The sequence below is a fragment of the Chionomys nivalis genome, chromosome 20 (genome assembly GCF_950005125.1).
Source record: "Chionomys nivalis chromosome 20, mChiNiv1.1, whole genome shotgun sequence".
NCBI lineage: Eukaryota > Metazoa > Chordata > Mammalia > Rodentia > Cricetidae > Chionomys > Chionomys nivalis.
Window position 1 is genome coordinate 49,800,360 of NC_080105.1, and position 18,581 is coordinate 49,818,940.

An 18,581-nucleotide genomic window follows, 5' to 3' on the forward strand; every position below is an offset into this window, starting at 1 on the left:
CGATTTTGACCACAGCCCCCAGGCAGTTCTCAGACTTCAGTGGATCCAGCAGATACAACTCCTGGCCCAGCAGATTCACATAATTCAAAATGTGACCAAGTTTTTGCTCCATCCGGTTACCTGCATGCTCAGTATGCAGCCCCACCCTTGGTGAGAGCCAAGGTGGGGTCCTATGATGGCTATTCTTAGTTGTCACCCGACTACACCTGCAACTAACTACAACTCAATCTGCTGGGTCCAGCTGTGAGGGTTTTCTTAATTAAATCATTTTGATGTAGGAAGACCAATTTTTAATCTGGAGTTTCTGGATTTTCTGAGTTGGTAAGATACACTTTAATACAGATCTTCTGAGCCTATAACCCATTCTAATACATAAACAAATCATTTGGGATTTATATTCATATATAAATACATTCATTATATATAATATAAAATATATTAGACATATTCACTTTCTAAGTTCTGTTCCTCTAGAGAAGCCTGACAAATACGGATTTTTTATACCAGAAGTGGTCTTAGAGAAACAGAAGCACACGGATATATCTACTCTCCAGTCTTATGTCATAACTTAGTTCAAAGGGATTTTGATCATCTGTTTCTCCCACACAATATCATATTGGTTCACGATACTGATGACATTATGCTGACTGGACCAAGTGAGCAGGAGGCAGTGGCCACTTTGGATTTGTTGGTAACTCATATGTGCATCAGAGGATGGGAAATAAATCAATCAACATTCAATCCACCTCAGTAAAATTCTTAGGAGTCCACTGGTGTGAGACATGCATAGACATTCCTTCTACGGTGAAGGATAAGGCATTGCATCCGACCCCTTCCACCACCAAGAAAACAGTACAACATTTAGTGGGCCTAGATTGGGGAGACAGCACACTCTTCACTTGGGTGTGTTACTCCAGCCCATATACCAGGTGACTCGAAAGTGGTCAGCTTTGAGAGGGACCTGTAGCAGGAGATGGCTTTTAACAGGTCCAGTCTGTTGAACCATATGGCTTAGCAGGCTCGAGGAATATCTGAGGCATCAACAGCGTACAGGGATGTTGTTTGGAGCCTTGGGCAGGTCCCTGTAGGTGAATCACATTAAGAGGTCTCTGGGATTTTGGAGCAAGGCTCTACCATGGTCTGTAGACAACTACTCTTCCTTTGAGAGACAGCTCTTGACTTGCTATTGGGCTGTAGTGGACACTGAATGTTTGACAATGGGCCACCAAGTTACCGTGTGGCCTGAGCTGCTTATCATGAACTGAGTGTTCTTGACTCACTGAGCCAAAACGTAAGTATACATATGATTGAGTTCAAGAAGGTCCTAGAGGCACAAACAAGTTACATGAAGAAGCTGGTTTCTACTGTGACAATACCGTCTGCCGCCAAACAGGCCCCTACAGCCTCATGGGGTGTCCCCTATAATTGGTTGACTGCAGAAGAGAAGACTAGGGCCTGGTTTACTGATGGTTCTGCACACTGTGCAGGAGCTGCAGCACCACAAACCCTTTCTGGGACAACCCTGAAGACACCAGCAAAAAGAAATTTTCTTCGTAGGAAGAACTTCGGGCAAACACGATGACATGTGTTTTTGTTCAGAAACATAAATGGCCAGATGTGCAATTGTTCATTGGCTCATGGGCTGTAGCCATGGATTGGCTGGATGGTCAGGACGTGGAATGAGCATGAATGGAAAATTGGTGAGGAAGACATTTGGGGAAGAAGTATGCGAATAGATCTCTCCAAATGGTCAAAGGAGGTGAAGATACTTGTGTCCCATGTAAATGCTCACCAAAAGGTGACTCAGTAGAGTTCAATAAGTAAATAAGGTGACCCATTCCATGTGAATTGTCCAGTCATCCCTGCCATTGCCCAATGGGCAAGTGAACAAAGTGGTCATGGTGGCAGAGAAGGGGGTTATGTGTGGGCTTGACAACATGGACTGCCAGTCATGAAGGCTGACCAGGCTACAGCTGCTGCTAGGTAACAGGTCTGCCAAAAGCAGAGACCCACAGTGAGCAGCAGATACGGCATCATTCTCTGGGGTGACCAGCCAACAGACTGGTAGCAGGTTGACTACATTGAGCTATCTCTTCTGTGGAAAGGACAGTGCTTTGTCCTTGCTGGAGTAGATACTTATTCTGGTTAGATTTGTCTTTCCTGCACATAAAGCTTCTGCCAAAGCAGCACCGGTGGACTTCTACAATGCCGTATCCACTGCCATGGTATTCCACACAGCACTGATTCTGGCTAAGGAACCCTTCATAGCCAAAGAATTTGACAGTGGGCCCATGAGCTTGGAATCCCCTGGTCTTACCATGTGGATTCGGTTGCTTAATAGAAAAATGGAAGAGTCTGTTGAAGGCAGTTATAGTGCCAGTTAGGTGGCAACAGCCTGGAGGGCTGGGGCAAGGTCCTCCCGAAGGTGGTATGTTTGGAATCAGTGTCCAATATATGGAATGGTTCATCCCCATAGCCAGGAGCCACAGGTGCAGGCACCAAGGGGTGGAAAAGGAAATAGTCCACTCACTATCACCTCTAGAGATCCACTAGGGAGTTTTTTGCTTCCTGCTCTTGTGATCTTAAGTTCTACTGGTCTAGAAGTTTTAGTTCCAGAGGGGGTATGCTCCTGCCAGGAGACACAACAAATATTCTATTGAACTGGAAGTGCAGACTTTTCCCCAGCCACTTTGGGCTTCCGAAGTCCTGAAGCCAACAGGCTAAGAAAGGAATAAGGGTGTGAGGCAGGGTGACTGATCCAGGTTACCAGAGGAGAATTAAGAAAGGAGGTTAACAAAGATTATGTCTGGAGCACAAGAGATTCCTTAGGACGTCTCTTGGTGCTATGATTAAAGTCAGTGGGAAACTACAATAACCTAATCCAGGCAGGGTGACAAAGGGCACAGACCCTTCAGGAAGGAAGGTGTGGGTCACTCCTGCAGGAAAAGATCCAAGACCTGCTGAGGTGCTGGCTGAGGGTAGAAGAAATACAAAAGGGGTATTTCTGTACTTATAAATACAAGAATGGCTACCTAATCTAAAATCTGTAATGCATTTGTGGTTGTATGAGGGTTCTATCATGGTAGGCATAATTATAACCTGTATGTAATATATAACATGTATGTAATTGTATACGGGATAGCTGCATCATATTAGGAGTAATTATGACCTGGTTATTGTTTTCTTTTGGAAATTAAGCATGGCAAAAGGAGATGACTGTGTGCCGAGGCGACAAGGGGGCACTTGTGATAACTATTCTTGGTTATCAACTTGGCTATATCTGGAATTAACTAAAAACACACATATACACACACAAGTGAGTACACCTATGAGAGTCCCCCACTGTTTTGTGGGGGTTGAGACAGGGTTTCTCTGTGTAGCCTTGGATGTCCTGGAACTCCCTCTGTAGACCAGGCTGGCACTGAACTCAGAGATTTGTGTGTCCCTACCTCCCAAGTGCTGGGATTAAAAGCATGTACCACCACTGCCAGGTGGATTTTCTTCTTAATTGAATCATTTGAAGTGGAAAGATCCATCTTTAATCCATATTTTTTGAGGTGGGAAGAGCCCCTTTATTCTGGGTTACAGCTTCTGGTGGCAGCCAAATAAAGAACATGGACGAAGAAAGCTTGCTCTTTGCCCACTTGCTCTTGCTCTCGCTGGCAAGTCCATTCTTCACTGGCGTTAGAGCCTCCTTCCTCAGGATTCTGGCATTTATTGAAGAACAGCTGGATATTAAGTCTCGTGAATCACTGAATTCTTGGAATTTCCACGGGTAGAAATTGGACTTGTTGGACCACAGTCTATAAGCCATTCTAATAAATGCCCTATGTGTGTATGTATAAGTGTATATTCATTCTTTAGGTTCTGTTCCTCTAGAGAACCCTAATACAGAGCACCTCATTGATCTACTTTACAACCAGCACCACTTTTCACAAGTCCCCAAAGTTGAACTTCGTGAAGACACCCCTTCAGAAAGACTGAAAAAAACAATGCAGCCAAGTAGAACCAGAACAGAATTCAAAACTGAAAGACAAGTCCATTTCAGCAGCTGTGCAATACACAATAAAGTAGCTCAAAGACTATGACATAACTGTCTACTCTGATCCACATGCAACTGATCAACTCCCCTACAATGGAATCCAAAATCACAGAGATGAAATGTCTGAGAAGGAATTCAGAGTCTTATTTTTTAAAAGAATTATTGATCAGGGTTGAAGAGATGGCTCAGTGGTTAAGAACACCGACTGTTCTTCAAGAGAATCCAGGTTGAATTCAAAACTGAAAGTCGGCCCCTATAGAAAACTGGAATTCAGTTCTCAGTTCCCACATGGCAGCTCATAACCGTATATCACTTCCAATTCTAGGGGACCCAATACTCTCTTCTGAACTTCATGGTACTAGGGATGCACACTGCTTACATAGCACACATAGGCAAAACATTCTTATATATAGAAAATCTAAAAATTTATATAAAAAGAAATTAATGATCATATAGAAGAGTCAAACAAACAGATCCATAAATAAAAGAAATCTATATAAGATCTTGACAAGATAGGCAAAAGTTCAAAATAAGGAGGGGAAAATCATCTGGGAGATTGGAATACTGAAAAAGAATCAAACAAAAACACATGAAATAAAAGAAATGGTCAATCAAATAAAACCCACATTAGAAAGGATCATCATCAGATAAAAATAAGCAGAGGAACAAAGTTCAAGATATGGAGAACAAAATGGAGACAATAACATAAACAGGCATATAAAAGGAAAAAGAAGTAGCAGGAATGATATTTCCCAGAAGTCTGGAGTATATTCAGAAAGCAAAACCTAAGAATTATTGGTATAATAGGAGCAGAGTTAAAATCAAATGGAATAGAATTATCTAACAAAATTATAGCTGAAACTGTCCTAACCAGAGACTGAAGCAGACATCCAGACACCAGAGGAACACAGAACTCCAAAATATTCATGACCAGAGAAGAAACTTCACAACACAGCACAGTCAAGATGTTAAAAATACAAAGTAAAGACCAATACTAGAAGGGGCATGAGAAAATGTCAACTCACATACAGAAATGTAAAGATAACCACAGACCTTTATCAGCAACCAGAAAAGCCAGAAAAGCATGGAATGAAATACTTTAAACCCTGAAAGTAAATAACCACGGACCAAGAATGCTATACTTATCAAAGTTATCTTTCAGAATGGAAAATGTCAGTTCACAATAAGGGACTGACTGTAGCCTGAGATTTTAATCTAAATAAGCCCTTACTTCTCCTACTGAGTAAGAAGATACACTGGTTTATGCCTTTAATACTTGCACATGGGAGAGAGGGGAAGCTCTCTTGTGAGATCAAGACTAACCTGTCTTAAAAACAAAACAAAAACAAAACAAAAAACAAAGGCATACAGGCATCCATATAAGTTTTAATCTATATAAACACCACTAGATATTATTACCATTTTACAGATAAAGAAACCAAGGTTAAATGTCTTATAATTTGTCCAGTTCAAGACAGAGTAGATAGGGGACAGATTATCACACACATTGAATAGATAGATAGATAGATAGATAGATAGATAGATAGATAGATAGATAGATAGATAGATAGATAGACCTGACTTTATAAGATTTAGTCTCTTTTTTTTGTTTTGTTTTTGTTTTTTTTTGTTGTTTGTTTGTTTGTTTGTTTTTTGGTTTTGGTTTGTTTTTCAAGACAGGGTTTCTCTGTCGTTTTTTGGAGCCTGTCCTGGAACTAGCTCTTGTAGACCAGGCTGGTCTCGAACAAGATTTAGTCTCTTTATGAGCTGTCTGGTGCATTGAATGAAAATGGCCCCCCAGCGTCTCACGGTGGATCTGTTCAGGAAGGATTAGGAGGTGTGGCCTTGTTGGAGGAGCTGTGTTGTGGGAGTGGACTCTGAGGTTTCATCAGCCCACGAGCCCTCTGCCTCATGCTCGTATTCCGTCACAATGCTCTGGACCTTTACTTACTAATACACCCTGCTCAGCTATGATGGAGCACATCTATGTCTATTGACCTCTCCAATTACAGCCTTGAGACACCTTTGACTGGTGGCTACTAAAGCTCCTTCAGCTCTAAGACCCCCGGCAACCACCAGTGTGACCAGCAAGGGCTCAGGCAGAGATATTCAGTGAGGTGAATCCAACTCTGTAGGGTTGTTCTTCTTATCTCAACATCACCATATGAGATATGTGGGCTTTTCCTGGACATTCTATACATGTATATAAACATCACAATGAAAACCATTATCTTCTATAATTAATAACAACAAAGCATATATACAAGAGAAAAAGAAAAACAGAAGAGATAAGATAAACCTACAAATAACATAAGAAAAGTTTTTTTTATTTTATTTTGAGGCAGGGTCTCATCTTGTCCCTGGCTGGCCTAGAACTCACTATGTAGACCAGGTTGGCCTGGAAATCACAGACATCTGCCTGCCTCTGCCTCCTGGGTGCTGGGATTAAACAGATATGCTACCATGCCTGGCATTCAAGATAAAGTCTTGATATAAACCCTGCTTTTGTTACAATACAACTGGAGTCTGGAGGAACAGACAATACAATTTATAAATTTTCTTGTGTAAGAAACAATGAGTCAGTTGTCCAAAGCATTTACAGACTGTTACAGTATAATTACAAAATAGCATAGGTTAATTTTAAGGCGACAATGAAGTCTTTCAAAATAAAAGCTCATTGTCAGTTTTTTTTGTTTGTTTTTTTTTTTTGTTTTTTTTTTTTTTTTGGTTTTTCGAGACAGGGTTTCTCTGTAGCTTTGGTGCCCGTCCCGGAACTAGCTCTTGTAGACCAAGCTGGCCTCGAACTCCCAGAGATCCGCCTGCCTCTGCCTCCCGAGTCCCGAGTGCTGGGATTAAAGGCGTGCGCCACCACCGCCTGGCTCATTGTCAGTTTTTTTAAACAACTTCAGGACTTACAAGGAAATGCAAAAATCCCCACAACACACTAGTTAAACTAGTTACTAGAGATATGGCTACTTTTGTGTAGAGGACCTTTTATATAATAAATGTCAAAGGCGCTGTGTTTGCTCCATTTCTAAAAATTGATTATTAACGCAAGTCCTTTTCCAATAGTATTTACTTTCTCTTCCTGTCCTCCCATGTTGACTTCAATCATGTTTTTGCTGTAAACCTGTTGAGGTCATGTTGTGCCTCGCTCTAATTTACTCCACAGAATGCGAAACAGTGAATTTTTAAACTGGCTCTTGCCATGAGAGAACATTCTTTATTGACAGGAGAGTAGCAACTGTAAAAAGATACATCAAGAGCAACATGAAAGAAGCCAGCCTGCAGAGAAAGCCTGGAACCTCTGATGAGCAGAATGAACAAGGCACCACCTATGAATAACTCCATTTCTAGGGGGCACAATACTCTCTTCTGACCTTCATGGCACTAGGGTTGCATACTGCTCACATATGCATGCATAGGAAAAACATTCATGTACATAAATCTAAAAATTTAAATAAAAATAAATTAATGATCATATAGATCCTTCTTCCATTCTTGGGAATATTTTCTCTTTCTTAGTGAGTTGCCTCAATTTCTATTCCACAATTAACTTAAAAGGAACGGCTTTTTCTTCATCTTCCTATTTGTGGCTGCCAGGATTTTCACCTACCTTGCACCACGCTTTTCAAACTTTAACAAACTGTCCTCAAAATACTTTCTCTTTCTATTATTATCATTATTAATGAGACTAAGAGTCCCAAAAGGAAAATCCAGTTTCCCTGGTAATACCTGGTTGGCTTCACAAACATCACAATGGGTACAAACAAGTACCACTCAAGCTGCCCAGACTTATAAAATGACTTATTCCTGAAAATAGAAAGGGTGCCCCCCCATAAATTTGAGTGAACTAAGACTGTATAGGCAACTGGGTGTGTTAAAATCCCACCAGGGAGACCGGATTCAAGAACCTACTATATATACCAGGCTGAGGAAACAGTCTCGCTCCTTCATCTGGACTTGCGTAGGAGATCAGCATACACAACTATGATGGCCCAAGGCCTCGGTCCATCACTTGACACCCGGTGCATGCATCAAAACTGACAGGACTGTCTCTAGGTCTTCCACTCAGCTCAGTCCCTCCTGTTCAAGCAGCCGACTCCACTGGAGATCCCCACCCATCTGCCTAACCATTCCTGTCTGGACTCAACTCTGCAGCTTTTCCTAAGCCCGCAAGCAAGAGAAGAGGCCTGCGGTTGACTGACTCAGGGACTCAGGCCTGCAGCTGGTTAGGGCCCACTCCCTCAACAATGCAGACCCAGGTGCAGTTCTATCGCTTATTTTTGAAACCTAGGAACTCTGCAGCAGCGTTTTTTATCCACTTGTAACCTGTATACACACAGATGTATTTACTGTGTGACATGTTAGATCACAGACCCGGCCTGTCTTGCAGGCTATCAGGCCGCACCTCTTGCCCTGTGTCTCCAAGAACTGAGATGGCCTTGATATGGCTAGAGTCCTGCCCCCATGCAATTATTAATGGTTTAGTGTTTGGCTCCCTGCCAAGAGGATAAGCTATAGTCGGGTAAAAGGGAACACTCCCCATCCCCACCCCACCAAACCAAAAAAAGCTGTAAGTCAAACTTAGTTTTGAGGCTGCGAAGGAGATTTGAAGGCTTTCCTTTGTACTACATATGGCAGCCATCTCTCCTCCTGTGACTCCTTCCCAGACCTGAAGGCTCTCATCCCTCTCTCAGATCCTTCTCTCCCTCTCCTGACTCCTCATGAAGCTCATTCTGAAGAATTTCATGTCAGCTCCTTTTTGAGTGTGCAAGTTTTGTTCTAATGGTAATCTGTAAGAATGAGAGTTAAAAACCCCATATCGGGAGATGGGAAAGATGGCTCAGAGGTTAGGAACATTTATTACTCTTGCAGAGGACCTGGGTTTGGCTCCCAGCACCCACACTAGGGGGCTTACAGCTGCCGGTACTAAGAATTCTAGGCATTTTGACTAGCCACTTTATCTCTAGGGATGGAAGGGTCAGGCGCCTCCTCTCCTAGAGGCACCTGCACACATGGTACATATAAATTCATTTTTACTTACATATATTAATCAACCTTCAAAAAAAAGGAAAGAAAAACCTGTTTGTCTTAGCCAGATAACCAAGGAAAGTGGGGTTATCTGGAAAATTGCCCCCACTAAAATGGCAGTTCCTTGAAAATTTATTTATTCAATAACTTCTGCCATTGTGGAAAGACAAAAGTATGTTTGTCTATGATTCTGTCACAGTGTGCTCATGACAAAATCTCTAAGAAGGAGCAATAACTGTCAATAACTTGAACAGTAAGGATGGCAGTGCTCTGGACTATCCTGACTAATTCTGAAGCAGCATCCACTGTCTAGAGTACTAATCTTAATTCCTAGAATCAGAAAACAGAAGAATCCAATGTTCCAAGGAAAAGTTACTAATAACTGATTCATCTTATTCTCAGAAAACACACACACAGGAGCTGTGTTCTGTGCAAGGACTGATAACAAATCCATCTAGTAATGCCTGTCTCCTAAGAACACGGCAAACAAGAACCCGCAGAGCAAATGCACCCTGACTGAACACTGTCACGGAAACGGCATTAGCTTATTATAACTAAAAAGCAGACCAAACCCCAAAATACCAGAGACTGGACAATGGCTCACTGACAAGATGAAGCTGGCTGGAGGGATGGCACAACACTTACGTGCATGTACTGCTCTGGCCAAGAACCTGTTTGGTTCCTAGCCTCCCACAATTACCTGTGACTCCAGCTCCAGAGGATCTAATGCCCTCTTCTGGACACCAAAGGAACTGTACTCACAGGCATGTACACACAGACACATAGACACACAGAATTAAACATAAATATAAAAATTTAAAAATTCTTTAAAAAAAGAACATAAGAATTTAAAATAGAAGGTTGACCCATGGGAGAAAAGCAAGACACACACACAAAATTCTGACAGATAGTTAAAAAAAAGTACGACAGAGAACAAGTGGTTAGATTAGGCATAAGAAGAAAGGAAAACAGAACAGGCTTCCTACTAGAGAAAATATTAAAATTAACCAAATGCTTTATGGAATTTTGCTTCGCTAAATTAAAACATATGCTCTTTTTCTTGTATTTGTCCTTGTTGAGTAAAACATGAATTGTAATAACAAAAACGTTTCTTAAATTACATAAATGTAAGGGTAAGACCATGATAGGAAGAGTTGAAAATATAATTTACAACATCATGTTTCTTACGTCTAACCAGCAAGTTAATTCTAAAATTAGAACTCTAAAAAACTGGTCTCTATCTAAATGTGTGCAGGCATAAGACCTTAAGGACCTACTTTTGTTTGGGGTCTTTTTGACTATTTGTTTTGTTCTTTTTGTTTTTGTAGACAAGGTTTTTCTGTATAGCCATGACGGTCCTAGAACTTGCTCTGTAGACCAGGGTAGCCTCAAACTCATAAAGCTCCAGCTGTCTCTGCCTCCCCAGTGCTGGGATGAAAGGCGTGCGCCACCTCCTCCTCACTTCGACTTTCATTTGTTAACTACACAAGTGTGCTTGCTTTTTCTTTGCACTGCCTCCCTCGATACACCAAATGGGAAGGGTAAGAGGGAACGTCATGGCAGCAAGCTAACGACTAGTTTGAAATTTAACATGGGGCTAAAGAAATGGCTCAGAGGTTAAGAGCACTGGCCGCTCACTCTTCCAGGTCATGAGTTCAATTCCAGCAACCACATGGTGGCTCACAACCATCTATAATGCCTTCTGGTACCTTCTTCTGGCCTGCATTGCAGGCATACATGCAGGCAGAACAATGTATTACTGCGGGGCAATGGTCTGTACCCTGTCACTTGTATTTTAAACAACCGCTGACTGGCCAGTAGCCAGGCAGGAAGTAGAGGCAGGGCAACAAGAATTCTGGGAAGAGGGAAGTTTCAGTCTGCAGTCGTCACCCAGACAGAGAGGAAGCCAGGCACAGAGCAAGCAAGATGTGACTGCCTTGCCAAAAAAGGTACCAAGCCACGTGACTAACACAGACAAGAATTATGGGCTAATGTAAGTTACAAGAATTAATAAGAAGCCTGAGATACTAGGCCAATCAGCTTATAATTAATGTAGACCTCTGTATGATTTTTTTGGGACTAAACGACTGTGGAAACTGAGCAGGACAGAAACCTCAGCCAACAAAGTATACATGATAAAGAAGTAAATCTTTAAAAAAAAAAAAAAAGAAAAAGAAAAGAAAAAGAAAAAGAAACTTAACACAAAGTTTAAAAGATTAGAAAGTTCTACTAGCCATATCTTCTGGGATCACCAACAAATGAGAGCAACAACTAAATACTGGACAAGAGAGAAAAAAAAGTAATACTGGCCAGGCGGTGGCGGCTCACACCTTTAATCCCCGCACTTAGGAGGCAGCCACAGGTGGATCTCTGTGAGTTCAGGGCCAGCCTGGTCTACAAGAGCTAGTTCCACCAGGACAAGCACTAAAGCTACACTGAGAAACCCTGTCTCAAAAAACAAAACAAAACAAAAAGCAAAACAAACAAAAAATAATCATGAAAAGAGTGGAAATTATTCTTTTTCCCTTTGTAATTTGATGAGAAAGGTCTTATTTAGCCTAGACTGGCCTCCAGCTAGCTACAAATCTGAAGATGACTTTAAACTCCTAGTTTTCCAGCCTCTGCCTCCTAAGTGCTCAGATTATTGACATGTGTTACCATATCTAGCTTTAGAAATTGTTGTTGATTCTGGAAAACATAAGGTAGAACATCAAGTATATTAAAGTTCTACTTACAAAGATGCAATTCTTTTTTTTTTCCTCCTTCGAGACAAGGTTTCTCTGTGTAGCTCTAGCTGTTCTGGTACTTTCTCTGTAGACCAGGCTGTCCTTGAACTCAGAGATCCAAAGGCCTCTGCCTCCCGAGTACTAGGATTAAAAGTGTGCACCACCACAAATGGCTCGATTCTTATTTTAACACCCAAATATGATTATTAGCTCTTCAGTGCTAAAAACTTGTCCAAAAGAACACCTTGAGTAGGTAAAACAGAACTTCACTGAAAGAGTACATCGTTACAGGAAACAACTCTCTCACTCCTTAGTGATTAGTCAATGAACGTCCATTTCTGTGGGGGTGAGGGCATCGATATCCCAATAACGGTTCCTGTTTCACCTCTTATTTATGTAATTTCTGTACCACAGATAAAACTGATGAGAAGTGGATTACGAGCTATTACAGTCATGAAAAATAACTCAAATACCATGCACCAAGTGGCTGGGTTAACAAAGATAATGAATGTCTAGAAACAAATGTAGAAATGACTGCAATCTTCTCACTCATCTCTACAATGATCTTCTTTCAAGCTGCTCAAAGCCTTAAGGGGGTTGGAGCTGCTTCCTTAAACCCGCCTGTCTTCAGCTGTTTACCAGCTTTCGATATTCTTATGAGTCAGTGGGCAATCCAGTCCATGTGCGGACATCCGATACGCTACTTCCAGCGCGAGACTTCCTGAAAGAATAGCCCTGGTCTGCTGGTCTCTATGAGGGCATGCTGAAACTAGGAATGTCATTCATATTCAAAGATGACATGGAAGCCAATCATGCTGTTTTCAAGGTAAGAGCCCTTAAAAAAAGAAAAGTTAAAAATCAACCAGATTAAAAACCCAAAATTCTTATCAGTACAAATCCTCACACAAAATGATATTTTAGCTAAAACTAAAATATAAATAGTATCAATAAGAAATTTTAATTTTTCACTTCAACTTTAAAATACACTTTAAAGAGGTATCATAGGGCATATAACAATATTGCAAATAATCAATAATTCTTGAAATTAATAAAAAGTATACACGGACATTCTAATGACTAATTTTTCAATTTTTGTCTATCCTGGGTTCACTAAATGACTCAGTGTATCAGAATCTTTCACTAAAAACCATTTAGGGAGGAGCCTGACATGAAGGCTAACATGCCAACTGGATAAACACTGTTTTCTATTTTATGAGTGTTTGTGTGTGTTCCACGCATGTGCCTGGCACCCATGGAGAGCAGAACAGGGCACTGCACATCAGATCCACGGGAAATAGAGTTAACAGTCATGAGCTGCCATATGGGTGCTGAGAGAATCGACCCCAGGTTGTCTTAATGTCCAAGCCATCTCGCCAGCCCCTTGATGAGCATTTCACTATAGATTTCAACCGAAACCTCCCAAATTAGTTTCTGAAATATTTAAACAGGACATGAGCTGAGAAGCAGAATGCATGTCACTTCTCCACAGGACATCTCAAAATAAATGATGTCAAAGCAGTAGCGGCTCAGGCACTTTTTCACCGGTGTATTATGAAGCAACCCTGGGATGAATGGAAATGATCTCTAACACAGAATACTATACCTTCATAGGTTCTGTCCACCAGCTTGGTGGCCCATGCTTCATTTAAAGGCATGTCTTCTTGATTCGTAGACAGCAGTCAGGTGATGTACAACCCCCTATCTGTGCAGTGACATCTAGAGGTTTTAGGGGAATGTAATTGTCCTTTCCTGTGCTGGATTTTGTTTGTTTAATTCCACACTTCTGATTTTATTCCAGGGTTACACCAAATCAACCTAAAATTTTACATCTTGTTCCACCATTTAAAAAAAGAAAGCACTTGGTCAGAAGAGGACTCCTGACCTTTTCTGAGTGTTGCCTATTGCTCAACACAAGCTGAAAAAGTGGAACCAAATTCCATCAGAGGGCAGAAAACCTGAGGACAACTTCAGTAACCCGCACCATCACAGATCACATTGGTTTAAGTCTAGTGAATGCTTAGGAAGCCAGCGAGCTGCAATGTGTCACCAGCGTGACTTTATTTGGCAGAAGCAGTCTGACACTAAAGTAGGAATGTACAAGTCATTGTCCTGGTAAATCATTATCCTAGAACCCAACAGCCACCAAGATAAAACCTTTACTCAGCCCTCATCTTTAGTCCCTGCACAGCATTGTCTCTGAGCCTCCATTATCCGCCTCTTCTACCTGGAAAGCACAGGAGTGCCTTTGCAGTGCAGTCATTCTGTCTGTCTGTCTGTCTGTCTGTCTACCTATCTATTTATTTTTGGCTACCCTAAACTTTTTAAGGATTAAAAAAAATTGTATTTTGTGTTCATGTATAGGTCAGAAGACAACCTTTGGGAGTTAGTACTCTCTTCCCACTCACAGAGTCCCAGGAATAGAACTCACGGCAACAGGTTTGCTGACAAGCACCTTTTTACCTGTTGAAATTTTTAGAACATCTTTAGGGTTGGAATGGAAAGTGACAGATCAGTCCTTTAGCATGCACGAGGCTCTGACCACTAGCACCACAATAATTAACTAATTAATTAATAGAGGAACATCTATTTTATTTATTTAATATATGTAGTTGTTTCCGTGCATGTGTGGATGTGCACCACATGCACGCCTGGTGCCATGGCAGACAGAAGAGGAGATTGGCTCTCCTGCAACTGGGGTTATGATGGATGGGTATAAGCTGCCAAGTGGGTGCCGAGAACCAAATTCAGATCTTCCACCAGAGCAGCAAGGGCTTTTAATCATGGAGCCATTTCTTCAGACACCCCTGACCCTCCTCAAGAGCACCTTTTATAACTGCAAAAATAGCGTTTTGTTTTTAGATTGTTCAAATTATAAAGTAAACCTCCCAAGCTGGGGAGATGGGCTCAGTGTTACATAAATATGAGTTCTGGTCCCCAGCGCCAACATAAAAATCCCTGTTGTGTGGGAACTCTGGGGCTTGCTAGGCACCAACACAGCTCCAGGTTCAGGGAGAGACCCTGTCTCCAGGGAACAAGGCAGGCCATCTGACATCTTGCTCTGGCCTCTATGCACTGGCAAACTGATCCCCCCACACACACCAGAAATAAGCCAACTCGGGAGAGAAGCTTGGCTGGCCCGGGAGCCAGACTACCTATTCTATTTAATTTGCACATCATAATCTTGGGTAAGAAAGCTTTGCTGCACATCCGTTTCCTCCCTTGAAAAATAGATTATAACTACCTTCTGCAAAAGATTGTTGAGACATAAATGAACGAAAGGGGACAGGGACACCGGCTGGCACATTTTTAGCACTGGACAAATATTACTCTTCATTATTTTTTGGCACTAAGTTTTTACATTGTTTTCTAAGTGTGTACAAAGTTTGCCCAACTAATATGTTACCAATGGTTCAAGATATATTTGATGTTTTCCCATGATAACTAGTATTTACTCAATAGCCAGACAAGCCAACTCTGTATAGACATACCAGATGCTAAGGCAATTCTGAAAATAGTGCTGTATAAATAGGTACGGCCTTTAAAAAATATCATATTTGAAGTGAGGAAACAAACTACACGAAACACTAAAGTAGCAACATAAGGCCATTAAGACTTAACACCAGCCAGGAGGTGGTGGCGCACGCCTTTAATTCCAGCACCTGAGAGGCAAAGGCAGGCAGAGCTCAGTGAGTTCGAGGCCAGCCTGGTCTACATAACAAGTTCTAGGACAGCCAAGACTGTTACACAGAGACACCCTGTCTCAAAACAGCAGCAACAACAACAAAACAAAAAGAAAAAGAAAGAAAAGGAAGGAAGGAAGGAAGGAAGGAAGGAAGGAAGGAAGGAAGGAAGGAAGGAAGGAAGGAAGGAAGGAAAAGAAATGAGACCCCAAATGGCACTGGGTAAACGACTCACAAAGAGCAGTGGGATTCGATTACAGAGGTGAGGCTGGAGGAGCCCCACACATAAGGGCAGGAAGGACCTAAACAAAAGGAAACATCTACCTGGCGCAATGTTTATCCCACAATTGCTTTTCCTGGCCAGGCTCTGTTCTAGGCCCTGGAGATAATCACCAACTAACTCACAGCAGAAACTGGCTTGCTGTCTGTGGGCTGAAGGGCACCCATACCCGAGACAAGTTTTCCACTGAGTTTTGGCAATGTCGGGGATAGGACTCAGGGTTCCAAGCATTCTAGGCAAATTTTTACGCTGGGAGCCAAGTTTTGAAGTGATGAATGAGACAGGCCTGGCTTCCGGTTATGTCTCGGATGACTTATGGCCAGAAGCTGAGGAGACTGTGCCAGTCCCTACAACTTCACCAGGTTGTACAGAAATGCACAGAAATGGCTGATGGGAATAATTCAGTAATTTTTCATGTATCGCATTACATTATAAATCTATCCAATTGTGTATAGATTATATTAAGGGAACAGTCTGTAATTTTTGATACAAATGACATGAGACATTTACAAATTTCATTGTCACTCTTACTGGGATAGATTTTGCTCATATTGCTAAAATTTTGCCCATAAGAAAGCCTACTAAGGTCTTGCCTATTCTGTTGTCTGTTTGGGGGATTCCTTAACACTACCATCTCTTCCCTTTTTCTTCCTTTCATCTACCAATGACCGGCTCCCAAATCTCAAAGCTTGCGAAGTGCTTGAAAAGGCACCTATGTGGTAGCAAGAATTAGTCACACAGAAAAGAATTCACTACAAAGACAACTTGCATCCTTCTCCCACTCCCCTCCCCCATGACTCCCTCTGTCCCTCCCCCAAGGATATCCGTCCACAAGAAAGGAACCCTTTGGTAAATACCAACTAACAAAGCTTTCCCAACTTCCATTTCTTCCTGATGACACACTAATGGAATTTTCTGATAAGTTCCAGTATGCTAATTTACCCTCAAGCACAAGATTCCAACCACTTCCCTCAGTCTAATCGTCCCAGCCACGTCTCCTATCATGATGCAAGACTCTACCATCACCCTCACAAGTCAGTTTTGAACTGTTATGGCTACATAAATCATTAAAATTTATAAACATATTCTAATCTTATACTGGATAGAATACTGAATATGTCTTTTAAGATACTTAAACCCAAATTAAAAGTTAGGCACATAAAACGTTTTTCCATGGAACTCACTTTGTACACGAGGCTGGCCCTGAATTCAGAGATCCGCCTACCTCTGCCTCCCCAGTGCTGGGATTAAAGGCACGAGCCACCACTGCCCAGCTAGGCACATACGATTTTTACAACCACCTACATTACAGAAAATCTAACATTCTTAATATTCAAATGCTCAGTGAAACCCTGACACGCCTAGCTGAGTGTGGTGGTGCACACTGCTGATCCCAGCACTCAGAAGGCAGAGGCAAGCAGGTCTCTCAAATCCAGGGCTATCCTGGTCTACACAGATCCAGGCTAGCCAGGGATACATAGTGAGACCCTATCTAAAAATAAAAAGAAACAGAGATACTCCAAAAATCGAACAGCCTGCTCACTGTTTTCTTAGTTTGGTGTTGAAAAGATAATCTTGTCACACTTTTGCCCTAAGTTAGGAACTGTACCATGAAATACAAAGGACTCTTCGAGTAAGGGTCGTTCTGGCTCTCGGTACCTTTGCCTGCTGCACACCCTAGCTTGTTCATTTTCCGCCCATATTGTGTGATGGGCACTTGGATAAGTAAGAACCACACGGTTTTGTAAACTGTTTAATACCCAACGGGATTAACTGCAATCCTATGAACTTTTAAAGTCACACTAACTTGCTGAGATTCTTTATGTGACCAACAAACACCCTGATTTTCACAGAAGAAACAATTACATAGTGTAGACATTGTATATGGTGATGTATTCGAATCAAACTCACGTGTTGAAAAACTGTGGTCATTCTATGCTTAGGCAAAAAGTTACCCTTGAAAACGAACTGATATAAAACATCTATGAACGTCTGGCACTGTCCTGGCAAACACGCAGCAAACAGTACAGTTACCCTTTTTAATTTTTTCTAACCTTAAACTCAAACTAAATGGTTAAAAATTATGTACATGACTGCTTGTATATGTAAAAGCAGATATACTGATACTACGAAAAATGTCGCTATGTTACTGTATCTAGGGAAAGGTGAGTTTGGAAGAGGCAAGACAACTTGCTAAAAGTTACAGTATTAATTATTTGATCTTATCTGTGCATACCAATTCAACAGAACCACTACAATGCGAGCACGAATTATAACTAGAAATCAGTTGATCCAGGAGAACTTGCCCCACTGGAACAGCTAAGCCCTTAAGCACGTGGACAATGGGCCGCTTTATTTGCATGGCCAGGACTAACCTGGGGACTGATCGGTTTAATCGCGAAGCTGCTATCCCACACACACTCATCACCTGCCTCACGCTGGGAAACGTTCTCGTTCAAGTCGCTACTCAGAGTTCTTTTATTTCCTCCCTCCCTTTAAAAAAAAAAAAAAATACACCCTAGCCATTCAAGCCAAGAACGAGAGGGCGCCCGGGCCACTTGCAGCGTTAAGAACACTTCGATCGCCTTGGGCTCGCAGCGGGGAAGATGAGGAGACCGAGCAGCAGCTTCGTCTCCGGAGCACGCGCAGACACCCCGCGACCGCCCCACCGCCGAGGGCCTGAGCCCGCCGCTTCCCGCCCGCCCGCGCCGACCCGGGCCGCGGCTCGCACAGACGGCCCGCTCCGCTCTCGCCAGAGGCGGCACCCGGGCCACCGCCGCGGCGGCGGCGTCGGGCTCGCATCCCGAGAGAGGGAGGGA

At 42.1% G+C, this 18,581-nt stretch overlaps 1 protein-coding gene across 4 annotated transcripts in view; it reads right to left on the bottom strand.

Moving 5' to 3' along the window:
• Positions 1–18,581, bottom strand: part of Slc20a2 (solute carrier family 20 member 2) — a 91,765-nt gene that overhangs the window by 73,030 nt on the left and 154 nt on the right. The window contains exons 1-2 of one of the 4 annotated variants that reach the window (XM_057752123.1): positions 18,138–18,575; positions 11,812–12,637 (exon numbers count right to left, since the gene is read on the bottom strand). The exons of 2 other annotated variants lie outside the window; for them this stretch is intronic. The gene's annotated coding sequence lies outside the window, so the exon portion shown is untranslated. Of the gene's footprint in view, positions 1–11,811; positions 12,638–18,137; positions 18,576–18,581 lie in introns of those variants that run through there. One more of the 4 variants, XM_057752128.1, reaches the window with a different exon arrangement.